The 13736-nt window shown below is 37.5% G+C and overlaps 1 long non-coding RNA gene across 2 annotated transcripts; it reads right to left on the reverse strand.

Moving 5' to 3' along the window:
* Positions 1-2494: 2494 nt before the first annotated feature.
* On the reverse strand, positions 2495-7297 carry LOC107057799 (uncharacterized). Of its 2 annotated transcripts, XR_001471571.1 has the most exons (3): positions 7129-7297; positions 4813-6498; positions 2495-3070 (listed from the first exon to the last, which is right to left on the reverse strand). It is a non-coding gene; the product is annotated as an uncharacterized lncRNA (long non-coding RNA). The 2 variants fall into 2 exon arrangements; XR_001471570.1 differs by lacking the exon at positions 2495-3070 and having other exon boundaries at positions 4420-6498.
* Between the last annotated feature and the right edge of the window lie 6439 nt (positions 7298-13736).

The raw sequence follows: 13736 nt of genomic DNA on the forward strand, positions 1-13736 counted from the left end.
CGTGAATTGAGATAAGTTTCACGACCGGAGAGAAGATATCATTGTAGTCAATTCCCTCATATTGACTGAAACCTTTTGGAACCAATATTGCCTTGAACCTAGCATATTTCACTTCTAGAATACTCTCTTTCTTTCTGTGGACTCGTTTGCATTCAACTGTCCTCTTCCCCTTTGGCCTTTTAACTAAGACCAATGTCTTTTTTTTTTAAAGAGACTCCATCTCTTCCATTATAGCTAACCGTCATTGTGCAGTATCATTGCAAGAAATTGCTTCAATATACGAGAAGGACTAGAGATCCTTAATCTCTTCTTCTACAGCTACGAACACATAGGGTATCAGATTTGCTTTCTCTATATGACATTCCAGTTTTCGTATTTGCATTTTTTCCCATTCCTTTACAATTGTGTATGGTTCATTGACAACAAATTCTTCAAGATCTGCATTTTTGACTCATCAACTTGCCTCTCTTGATCCCTTTCCTTTGTAAGATCCAATGATAGCTCCACCTACTCGTTGTTCTCATTTTCTAATAACTCCACAGATACTTTACGAGGATCAAGTATAGAGGATTCATCAAAGGAAGCATCTCTACTACCTACAAATTAGAAAAGACAAACACCAAAGCTTGTACTCTTTTACTCCATCTACATACCCATTCTTTGCCCTTGGTTCAAGCTTTCCTTCATTAGCATGATAATAAGCTAGACACTCATATATTCGCAAATGTGAATAGTTAAAGGGTTCACCTGACCATACCTCATTCGGAGTCTTAAAGTCAATCATTGATCCTAGAGATCGATTGACATTATGAGAAGCAGTGTGAACTGCTTCAGCCCAAAAAACTTTGAACCTTTTTGGCTTGTAAGAGGATATAACGAACCTTCTCAAGAAGAGTCTTGTTCATCCTCTCGGAAAATCCATTATGGTGTGGTGTGTATCTGACCATCTTATGTCTTGCAATCCCATAAATCTTGTAGAAATCATTGAACTCTTCACTGCAAAAATCCAACCATTTTCTGTGCAAAAATACTTGATTTTTCTCTCCATTTGATTCTCAACTAAAACCTTTTATTCTTTAAATGCTTCAAAAGCGTCATCTTTTGCCTTCGAGAAACGTACTCAAACCTTTCGTGAAAAATCATCAATGAATGTGAGAAAATACCTATTTTCTCTCTTCAATGGAAGCTTAGAGGGACCCTATAAATCTGAATGGATGTAGTCTAGCACCCCTCCTATCTTGTGTTTGCCAGTGCTGAAGCTGGCCTTTTTCTTCTTCCCTATGATGTAGTGCTCACAAAATTCAAGTGTGCTTATTTTTTCACCATTCAAAAGGTTGCAGTTTCTCCACATCTCTAGTCCTCGTGCACTCATATGACCCAGTCTCATGTGCCATAATATTCCCTTGTCATTATCATATAACTGAATTGTAGATGCATTTACAGAGTCAACAATGAATCTTCCTACTAGTGTGTGCACGCCATCCTCCATCTTGGACTTCATCAAGACTAAAGACCTTTTAGTCACTTTCATAGTTTGTCATTCGTTCATACACTTGTGGCCTTGTTTATCCAGAGTGCCCAAGGAGATCAAATTCACTTTTAGATCAGGAACATGACAATTTTTTGTAATAGTCTTGATGATTCCCTCATGACAGCAAATCCGAAATGAACCAATGGTAACTATTTTGCAAGTTGTATTATTGCCCATTACAATGGTTCCTCTACTTGTCTCAAAGCTACTGAACCAATCTCTTCAGAATGTCATATAGAGTGTACAACCATAGTCTAACACTAATGTATTGTCATAGACTCCACTATTGCATGATGTTTTTAGTATATAGTTATCATTAGAATTGATCACGTCCAATCCTACACCTCAAATGAAATGTAGTACGGTCGTAGCAATATAAACCTAACAAAAGTTGAGGTCGATCCCACAAGGAGTACACGCGTGTCAAGATGTCAAGAGTGTGAGAATTTATAACTTTCTTAAGCTTATCTTCAAATAAAAGAGTGAGTGAGTAATTAAATATAAAACTAGATTGTTTTCTAAGCTAGGATTTAATCAACACCAAGAGTGCAATAACAATATTTTATTTTTCCAAATTTAGAGAGGGACCGGAGTTGTAGCCTCAAATTGGCATAACTAGTTCATGAACACAAGTATCTTGCTCAAATGCATAGGATTAATGAAAATGGTCAATTTTCCAACTCTAGCAAAGTAATCCCAAACGTTCTTCCAAACTCAAAGGAAAATATTAAGACCCAATTGATAGACCCAAGTAGAAATCTCCCTATTCCCAGTTCGACTTTGTTAATCAAGCACAATTAATTCCTTAATATACTTGATTCCTTGCTACTTGTTAAAAACGCAATCCAATTTTCACCCTTCCGAGCAAGAAGTGAATATATAGGGCTAAATCTAGTGTTTGCAACCACCAAATTCACAAATAAGAATGTAAACAAGTAGTTAATCACAACCTAAGTAATAATAAGCAAGATAAACTAGTATTCAATCACATAAAAGCCATAAGAGTCTACAACCTCAACTAATAGGTTTAGCTACACATACTAGAAAAAGAAAATACAAGATGAAAGGTAAGAATAAACATAGTTTAAGATTAAACAAATAAGAATATGCAAACTTTATGGTGAAAATCTCTTAATCCTTGCAAAGTTAACTAGAGATACTCCTCCTAGACTTCCAAAATCAAAAGCTGCCCAAGAAAAATGACCTAATTCCTATTTATCTCTCTCAAAATTTGGACAAAGATGCCATTTCACTGCCAATTTCGTGGAGCAAAATCGTGGAGACATTCCAATTTTTGCCTCCCCATTTTCATTTCGTGGAGCCAAAATTTTCATGGAGTGAGACAAACTTGTTCCTTTTTCAGACTTAGCCAAATTCAAGCTCTTCTACCCTCAGAAACGGCTCCATGACAACTAAACTTGGGCACGATTTTTGTGACTTCTCAATCTTTACTTTTCTCACTCTTTTGCTCCAACCTCCATCTTGTTTTCATCATTCTTGATCAAATACTTGATTGCTTGACTTCTTTAGCTCCAAATCCTGAAATTCACCGATTTAAGTTAGTTTAGGTTATTAAATTATACTCAAAGACACTTAAAACTCAAGAAAAAGGTAATTCATATGTTGGTAATTTGTCAACTTATTAATTCCTCCAAACTTAAGCTTTGCTTGTCCTCAAGCAAAGTAAAACAACACAACCTTAACTAATTAAGCTCCCAAATCTTCATGACTTTGGTTGATATTAACAATTAATCTAAAGCATGTGAGATATCCATAAGAGCTTATCAATTTCAGTTTTCAAGCTTATATCTCAAGCATTCAATAGAATAAAATAATATCAATCCAACCATGACTTCAGAGTTTCAACTCTTGCCAATTTGTCACAAAAGCAAATTCATTTCAATTGGCAAATGACACACCTTGCTCAATTCTCAAATTCCATGTGCCCTCACCAACAACAAAAGATCCCTCACACAATATCAAAATTCACGCAACTATGGGATATGGTCAAAGAAATGGCCACTCACTCTCACAAAAGAAGTTCAAGTTCACCCTATCAACTCCATAGGCTTGCCCATAATGTATATCTCCCATAATATAGGTATATGCAATTCAGAATCACAGGACTTAAGCGGGTGGAATGTAGGCATTTGGTTAAGGGAGAGGTAAATTTGGATACAGGTGACTCAAGACCTCCCTAAGCACTTCAAATTGCAAAAACTCAACCCCAACTTCTCTTTCAATGGCTTTCCACATTTTCTTCATTTCAATTCAACTCAAGCACCTATAATTCTCAATATTCCTTTATTTTCTTGCTTTCTCCTCTTTTCTTTTGTTTGTTTTTTTGGAGGCTTTTGCATCAACTTTCACATCACAACATTACCATTTTTCTCCCTCGACCTTAGGCTTTTAGCCTTTTTGTCATTTCATATTCACATCAAAATTTTCCGACGCATCTCCCCCAAACTTAGATCTTTACTCGATTTTGCAATTTCAACACACTTAGGGAGGTATGGTGCCAAGAGATAGGATGATTGAGATCAAAGGGGTGAAACTTCTAACATGGTAGCCAACAAAAAGGTTCAAGGCCAAAAAATAGGTTGACTAGGGTGATTTCATACAAGGATAGGTAAGAAAGGCTCAAACTGTACAAGAAAAGCCTATGATCCTTTTCAAAATTGAGTACAACCTAGGATTTTGCCTCAAAATACATCCAGGGCAAGTTCTAGAACAACAAGGTGCACAAAAGCTCACAAATATCCTCATCACTCATGGCACATGGTAATTCGGGTCAGTTAGACATGCTTAAAGGCCAATAGAAACAGACGAACTCAGAAAGAAGAATCACCATTGCTTTATAACTACTTAGTAACCAACAGAGCCAAGAATCAAATCTAGGAGTCATGATTGAACATCAACTTAAATCTTTTCTTTCAAAACACAATGAACACTCACATGCCAAAGTTTAAATATGATAGTTTCAACCAAGCCACAAAAACTTTTCAAGAGACACCACTAACTTTTATTCATTACTGACATACTAAACAGAGTCCTAAAAAATGCTAGGTTCAAAACAAATTACTTCCTTGAAAAGGAACTATAGCCAAGAAACCGAGGAGGTTATTACTAACATATCTAGGCAAAACCCGATAAAGTAACTCAAACAATCATCGACCAATCACACTCATGAATCTAATACCCCATCCCCCAACTTAAAGACTAGCAATGTCCTTAATGCGAGAAATAAAACAAAGTGAAGAATAAAAAGGGAAGAGAGGCACCCTGCAACTCAGGTGGCTGATTCTGTTTGCATATGCCTCTTCTTTGACAGTGAAGCATCAACATCGACAACTTTAATGGTGTGTGAATCTGGAACACTTACAATCTGTTGGTTTGGACCCACTAAACCAGGCTACTCAGAACATGACACCTCAATCTCAGGAGCTTGGGTGCTCCTATAGAACAATAATGCATCATCAATTGTATCATCATCTAGATCCTTATCACTTGGTCTTGTGCCATCAGTTGCCTTATCAAGGTCCTCTTCTGCCTCTTGAACTCTATGACTCCACTCCTTTCGAAATTGAGTCATCTCCTTAGAAAAATTAGTAACAACTTCATTCAACTTTGGAAACTCAACTTTGCAAGACTTCTCTATCTCTGTGAGTGTATTTTATGCCTTGGATTGTTTTTACAAGCTTCTCCAGTGTATCATTCCTAACCTTCTCAGTTTGTGCATGCTCTTCTTGATTCTTTAAGATCTTATCCAATTTTGCATTTATGACTTGCAATGTACCGACAGAGGTTGCTTGAATGATAGAAGGTTCAGAATTGGATGGTGATTCACTGATAAGAGGTACCTTAGGAACTAGCTCGTCAGACTGGCTAGTCCTTGTTGTGGACGTTGTTTTGCTCTTCTTGGCAGTAGTCAATGCATCTTTTAATGAGAACAAATCAATATTCTTGGGTCCCTCTACCTCGACATCTTGGGATCGCCATGGTACATTAGCCTTCTCCATCAACTCTCTGTAAGATCCCATGGGAAGTGCAATGACTGATTTGTTTTGGTTTTCTTGCAAGCTGATATGATTTCTGTTGTCATGACTTGCCCCACATTAATGGGCCATTTCTTGATGATGGCAGCAGTAACAAGTGCCCGATGCAATGGAATTTCATCATCATTCTTACATGGTTGAAGTCGTCCAAGAACAAAACTAACCCAGTTCTTTGCAAGTTGGCTAAAAGTCCTCTTTCTGATTGTAGAATTGTTTAACTTCCAGTTCGGTACCTCTTTTTCTTTCCCTAACACATATACAACCCACTCTCGAATTTTACTTTTAGAAATTTTCAACTTTTTGACATAGGTAGCTTGGTCCACATTTGGCAAATCAAGAAGTTCATTGAATGCCTTTGGATCTATTGAAACCACCACATTACTCACAACTATAGTAGTTGAGTGTCCTGGCAATATGGACATGTTTTCATAAAATTCACGAACCAAGGTTTCATTCACTTTGCCTAGCTTTGTTGCCAATTTTAACCAACCTCGACTGACCAACTCATTATAAAAAGCTAGAAAACGCTCCTTGACACATATCAGATTCACTCCTCTTTCGAAACACAACTTCCTTGATTCCAAATGGGCATTTAAAATTTCTTTAACAGTCGGGTCATATGGAAGTACTTCTCCTTGGGTTTGCGTTTCTTGTGACCTCTCATGGTTTGCTTCCCTTGAATTACCCTCAGAATGAGCATTGGATTTGAGTTAAATTCTAGCAGTAGATTCAAACTCAGTCGGTTCATCCATACGTTTTCTCTTACTGGAAGGCAATTAAGGGGACATTTTTGGCTGCTTTGTGGATTGGGATTACATTTTGGAAGAGGATGGAGCATTCTTAGCAATTTGACCCTTCACTTGCACGACCCTCATAGGATTTTTCTTTCTTGATGGCCCTGTCATTGTATAACTATAGCAAAGGAGACAAGATTGTTACATGCGACCATCACACAATCAACACACAATGCAAGAATGCAGGCAAAAATGTGGAGACAATATAAATAAAATCTACCAGAAGATGTATCACTGCCCAAATTTTGACCAAATGATGCTTAATTAAGCTCCATTAGGTGAAAAAAATTCTCAAACAAAATCACCTTAATTTCTCAATTCCAATCAATTCCCAATAGCTATTTAGTGAGCAACATCACCCAAATCGGGAAAAAAATAAATAAAAAAAGATACAATTATCAGCCACCCAATTCCCAAACGCTCACACCTATTGAAACCAATTCAAAGCACTTCCAACTTGTAGCTTTAGCTTAATACCAGAATCACAATGGACTTTTGCAAGATAAATAAAAGAGAATCAGAAGCACCACAAAAATTCAACATTTTAACAACTTCCATACTAATCAATTAATCACAGGCAAATAGGAAGAAAAGAAAATGCCCTAGACATGGAAAATTTTGTTCAAATTCAGCCATGGAAGCAAGCAGTCATACTACATCATGAACTCAATGTGTACCCACTCAAAATCAACTCATTCATATCATGAAACAAAATTTTCAAAAAAAATCAAGAAGTTAAAGATCTTACCAAATGGTTTTTTTTTTTGCAAAAGTGAAAGTAGAAAGAAGAATGGAGTCTTTCAATCTTGTGAATCCGATGAAAAACTTAGGGAATGAAAGAAGGATGAAGAAATTCGAAGAAGAGTTTTGTAAAGAAGATGTAGGTGTGAGAGAGAGTAGAAGTGTAAACCCTTGCAATTCTTTTTATGTTTTTCATTTTTTTTTTAAAAATAAAAAATAAAAAATAATAAGAAAATCAAAACCGTTTTTTTTAAAAAAAAAAATAATCGGCTAGACGAAATTAAAACGTGGAGCCGAAATTTTCCAATCCCTGAAGACTCAATTTTTTTTTACTTCGGTCCAAGTCCACGAAAATATAGTGGAGACGAATTTGGTTTCACCTTTTCACCTGAAGCACATTTAAACTCACCCAAAATAAACAAAACATGAACAATCTACTTAGCAAAAAAAATTTCAAGATATTAAAAGGATACGAGCTTGGATTGCCTCTCAAGAAGCGTCTTATTTAACGTCGTGGCATAACACAATTTCCATTATCAATCAAGGTGTCATTGTGGGTTCCCCTAACTCAACATCCGAAACCACTTTCTGAACTTCAATAGGACCCAAAAAATGTTTAATTCATTGCCTATTCACCTTAAAATTCTCTTACCATCATCGGACTCCAAATCCACAGCACCAAAATGGTAGACCTTGATAATTTTGAAGGGTCTGAACCATTTAGATTTGAGCTTACCCGGATACAATTTAAACCTTGAATTAAAAAGTAGAACCATGTCCCTCGGGTTGAACTCCCTTTTCATGATCTTTTTGTCATGGAGGTATTTCATTCTCCGTTTGTACAAATAAGCACTCTCATAAGATTAAAACCGGAACTCATCCATGGCATTAAGTTGAAATATCCTCGAATTTGTTGAATCAACTGATGCAATCCAGATTGCCTCAAAGCCATCCACTCACGAACTTCAACGTATTGATGGATTGTTCACAAGGATGGAGGTTCTTGGGCTTATATTGGTGGCAATGAGAGATTCATATGCGTGGAAGATAACTTGGAGAAGCGAAGGGAGGCAGTTGACAACACTGCCACTTTGGCGAGCAGGAGGTCCATTGGCGCGTCGCCCAATGACTTGGGCGATGACGCCAGCTCACCCAAAATTACAGGACCAAGCTTGGAGCAGGATCCCTCGCTGACCCAATGGGCGAGTCGCCAAGTGGATTGGGCGAGCCCAACTTAGCTCGCCCAATGGTCATTTCGGGTCACTTTTGGGCCCTTCTATGTAATAATAACCTAAAACTATAAATAGGCATTTTAGGGAAGATTATTCTGAAAATGAATGATTGATGAATTGGATCTCCTTTGAAAGACTTGAGAGTTTGGTAAAGCTTTTGTTGAACTTTGTTAGAAATGGGGTTTCTTGGAGATTCAATTTCCTTGAGGTCTTGGTATGAGATTCGGTGCTTGATTTGGATTAATCGATTGAGGTCTTTAGGTTTAATACACCTTTAGGTTGCTCTTGATTTCCTTTTCTTGTGTCAATCTATTTATCTTGATTAGGTGCTTGTTTAGGATTGTAATTGGAGGTTTTAGGATTTAATATATCCTTTAGTTGTAAAATTGTTCCTTCTCTTGTATCTCTTCTTCTATCTTTCTTTTTTTTTCTGCATTTTATCCGTAATTCCCTTGTGAGAATTACATCATTTGGTATCAGAGCAAGGTTTAGTTTTGTTCCTAGGAATCTAGTTTTGGGTTTGTTGCTACGAAAAAAATGTTCAAATTCGTTTTTGAGAAAATTTCTGAAATGGGTTTTGTAGATTTGAGTCTTGTTTGAGTTTCTAAGATTGAAATAGTGTTCTCCAACTCTATTTGAGTCTAGGACTGAGATTTGAGGGAGTTTGGTTCATTATTGAAGATTCCACCATTGGAGACTTGAAGAAGGAACAAATGAGTTTTAAAATCTGAAGGTTTTGGTTGGGAATTAAGAGCTTAAAAGTATGGGGTGTTGTTCCCCATATCAAGGAGAGCTTGTATCTCATTTTTTGTGAAATTTCGAGCCCAAAATTTAGAGGGTTTAATTTTGGGTTCATCTTGTTCTTGATGTTCTTGAAGAACATTCAAATCTTCAAGGAAAGGAATATTCAAAAAGAAGAAGTTTGATTCCAAAAGAGAAGAAAGAGAAAGTGGATAAGAGTTTGTAAAACATGAAATTTACCAAAAAGGGTAAATACTAAGTGAAAAAGTGCAGGGGGCGCCACAGGAGTCCAAATTCGGAGTTTTTGGATTAACTTCTTGATTCAAGCCTGTTTGCTTTAATTGAGTCGTCCATTCTTCTTAAAACAAGAATCCACTCCGACCAAGAGTAGAATTGGCACATTGTGATCAACCGAGTATAAGCAATCTTCAACATTAGTTGCGCCAATTTGAGAGGCAACCAAAGGTGTGTAAACACGAGTGATTGTGAGTTCATTTTACTAACGCTAACGTTATTTGTTGTTTTGTAAGTGTCTTATTGCTAGGTACGATGGAAACCGGAAGTTAAACCCGTCCACCTAAGGGATGGGAAGGGTTACCTTGGAATCTCTAACGGAGGCGATAAACCATATAAGAGGTCAATTGACCACTATGAGGGGGGTAGTATGTCGAGGATGGAAGATAGATTGATCGATGTGGAGGATAGTTTTAACTATACTATCACACCCGAAACTGTCCATCAATTTTTGAAATCGACACCAATCAATCAAAACGAGTATGTGCCAAAGGGGTACACAAGGCTTTATAATGTTGATCAGAGAAGACAAGTTCTTCGGATAAAGGTTGAAATTTGTGGGGCTTTGGGTTTTGATCTTGTCCTCGATGAATGGTACAATCAAAACTATATCACTCCATCTATGGTAGCCTACTTGAGACTACCTCGACTATCAAGGCGTTATCCATACACCATGGAGGGATGTAAGGTTACCTAAGAGGTAAAGGTCTCTTTCACACGCGGTGAATACTATAAGGAGGTTTGGTGTGATATAATTCCCATGGACTCTTGTCACTTATGCTTGAGAGCCAATTGGTTTAACGAACATAGGGTCCCAAACGAGCAAAAATGGTCCAAATATGTTGTGGATCAATGGGGAACACATCTATTCCCTCATCCTAAGGTGAAACATGAGAGACAAAAGATTGACATGAGTAAGGGAGAGCAAGGTGACAACCTTAGAGTGGAAAAAAGTGAGGTTGAGTGGAGTGAAATGAGAGGGTTGCCACAATCTCAATCTAACCTTTTTATTCATCCTTCACTTTGTAAGGATTCTTATGTAGGTACAAGCGTGAGGAATTGAGGAACACGAGTTCCCAACAAAGAGCCTACAATTGAAGGTGTGATGGATGAACTTTTAGGATGTCCCAACATTCCTAAGGGAGTGTCATTCCAAGGTAAAAAAGATCTTTCTTGCGAGTGTCAAGGTACAATAGCTAAACTTAACACTTTTACAATTGCAAATGAACAAAGTGTAACTGATAGTTTGTCTTTATGTGAGCCTAATGCTTCTTTACCATGTGTTGATAATGTACATGTTGAGAGTGTGGATACACTAGTTGATCCTTTTGGTGACCGAATTGATTCTTGTAGTAAGATCGATTTGTGTCCACCTAGTGTTGACACCCGTGTTTTGAATGATAGCTCATTATCATGTGATAATTTTGTTGATCAACTTGCTTGTGAGTGTAGTTCACTAATTGATGGATCTTGTGATGTGATTAAGGAACCTCAATTTGGTGATACTAATGATAAGGTTGATCATTTGAATATGAGTGACTCTTTGAGCATACCTTTTGTGGAGGATCCAATAGCTTATTTTGCTCATAGAGATCATGTGCTTGAAAATTCTTCGAAAAATGATATGTGTCTTTTTTAGGGTGAACTTGGGTGCTTTAATTCTCCCATGGTGGTTGATCATTCCCTCTTTAAGTACAATATCTTATTTGAAGATGATGAAATCACTCATAGTGATGTACCTAGTGGTGTGGATCATGATAGTAGTGTAGTTCTTGATAGCTATGCTTTCTATAGTAACCTACTTTGGTTTGAAGATTATCCTCCCAAAGATGGAAATCTCTTCTTGGAAGATGAGAGGACTCTTGTAGGGAAGGATCATGATGAAAAGGAAGGTGGTATTTGTTTTCCCATTACCTCTTCTTCTTGGTGTGTTTTAATTTTTAATGGTATGACCAATGATTTTGAATCTATTAGTAGTCATACCTATGAAAACACCCTAGAGGAAGTTGACTTACGAGACACCTTTCTTTATTACTTGTTAACATATGATGATGCTCACGCTTTTAAGTGGAATATGTTGTTAGAAGGTAAGGGAGCCAATCAGGCAAAAAGGGGAGTACTTAATCCAAGTTCATGTATTTCCTTTCCATTTGACCCCTGTAGTAATTTGAATTGTGGCACTTGTGTAGTGATGTTTGGTCAAGATGACCGATATCATATGTTGCTTGACTTAAAAGGGGAGTTGTTCTTGTCGGAATGTGGAACCAATGAGGTCTTACATATGAGGTTATTTAAGTGTATTGGTTCCTTTGCTCTACCCCTTTGTCAATGTTTCTTAAGTAGCCAAGTATCTATTGCTTTGATGGGTTACAAACCCTTTGTTGATCTTTTTGATACTTAGTTAAATGTTAAATTTGTGCATCCTTGGCATGGTGATGAAATTTTTATTGCTAACGCTAACCCTCATGCCATGAGGATCTTGTTCTTGTTTGCTTCCCCTATGGTTTTGCAAGGTTAGAATTCGAGAACGAATCATTTTCAAGAAGGGGAGAATGATGCAATCCAGATTGCCTCAAAGCCATTCACTCACGAACTTCAATGTATTGATGGATTGTTCACAAGGATGGAGGTTCTTGGGCTTATATTGGTGGCGGGGAGAGATTCACATGCATGGAAGATAGCTTGGAGAACTGAAGGGAGGCAGTTGACAACACTGCCACTTTGGCGAGCAGGAGGCCTATTGGCACGTCACCCAATGACTTGGGCGATGACCCCAGCTCACCCAATATTACAGGACCAAGCTTGGAGCAGGATACCTCGCCAACCCAATGGGTGAGTTGCCAAGTGGATTAGGCGAGCCCGACTTAGCTTGCCCAATGGTCATTTCGGGTCACTTTTGGGCTCTTCTATGTAATAATGACCTAAAACTCTAAATAAGCATTTTAGGGTTCATTTTAGGGAAGACTATTTTGAAAATTAATGATTGATCAATTGGATCTCCTTTGAGAAACTTGAGAGCTTGGTAAAGCTTTTGTTGAAATTTGTTAGAAACGGGGGTTGCTTGGAGATTCAATTTCCTTGAGGTCTTGGTAAGAGATTCGGTGCTTGATTCGGATTAATCGATTGAGGTCTTTAGGTTTAATATACCTTTAGGTTGCTTTTAATTTCCTTTTCTTGTGTCAATCTATTTATCTTGATTAGGTGCTTGTTTAGGATTGTAATTGGAGATTTTAGGATTTAATATATCCTTTAGTTGCCAATTGTTCCTTCTCTTGCATCTCTTCTTCTATCTTTCTTTTGTTTCCGCATTTTATCCATAATTCCCTTTTGAGAATTACATCATCAACCCATTACAAATTTTGCCTTTTCAACGCCCACAAGGATTTATGCTCTAATTCAACTGGCAAGTGACAAGCTTTTCCAAATACCAACTTGTAAGGAGACATACCAATTGGTGTCTTATATGTCGTCCTATAATCCCAAAGAGCATCATCAAGTTTCCTTGACCAATCTGTTCTATTTGCATTGAAACTTCAACTTGTCCACTTGATTGAGAATGATATGGTGTGGTTTTACCTTATGAGTGACCCCATATTTCTTGAGCAATGTGACAAATGACTTGTTCAAAAAATGTGAACCATCATCGCTAATTATAGCCCTTGGAGTGCCAATTTTTGTTAAAGTATTCTTCTTAAGGAAAGTCGTTGCACTTCTTGCTTCGTTGTTGGGTAAATCCACTGCTTCCACCCATTTTGAGACATAATCGAAAGCCAAAAGGATGTACTTGTTGTTATAGGAGCTCACAAATGGACCCATAAAATTCACACCCCACACATCAAACAATTCAACCTCCACAATATAGGATTCAATGGCATCTCGTTCCTCTTTGAGATGTTACCTGACGTTGGCATTAATCACATGACGCGGCCTTCAAGTTAGCATCACAAAATAATGATGGCCAATAAAATCCACATTCAAGCACTTCTGTCGCGGATCTATTTCCTCCACGATGTCCTCCATAAGGCGATTTGTGGCATGATTTCAAGATCTCAAGCCCTTCATTTTTTTGTAACACCTTCTTATGAAATTATCGACACAAATTCGAAACAAGTATGGCTCATCCCAACAATAGAAATCACTCTCCTTCAAGAACCTTTTCTTTTGGTATGAAGGAAGCCTTGGTAGTAATAATCCACTCACTAATAAATTTGCCACATTGGCATACCATGGCAACTCATAGCCTTCAACCATTGTGACTCCATAAAATTGCTCAACGGGAATGATTCATTGATTTCTTCTACTTCCAATGGTCTCCCCCCCCCCCCCCATCAAAGACCGCCCGTCATCG

This window comes from Solanum tuberosum, unplaced genomic scaffold (genome assembly GCF_000226075.1).
Source record: "Solanum tuberosum cultivar DM 1-3 516 R44 unplaced genomic scaffold, SolTub_3.0 scf00374, whole genome shotgun sequence".
Lineage (NCBI taxonomy): Eukaryota > Viridiplantae > Streptophyta > Magnoliopsida > Solanales > Solanaceae > Solanum > Solanum tuberosum.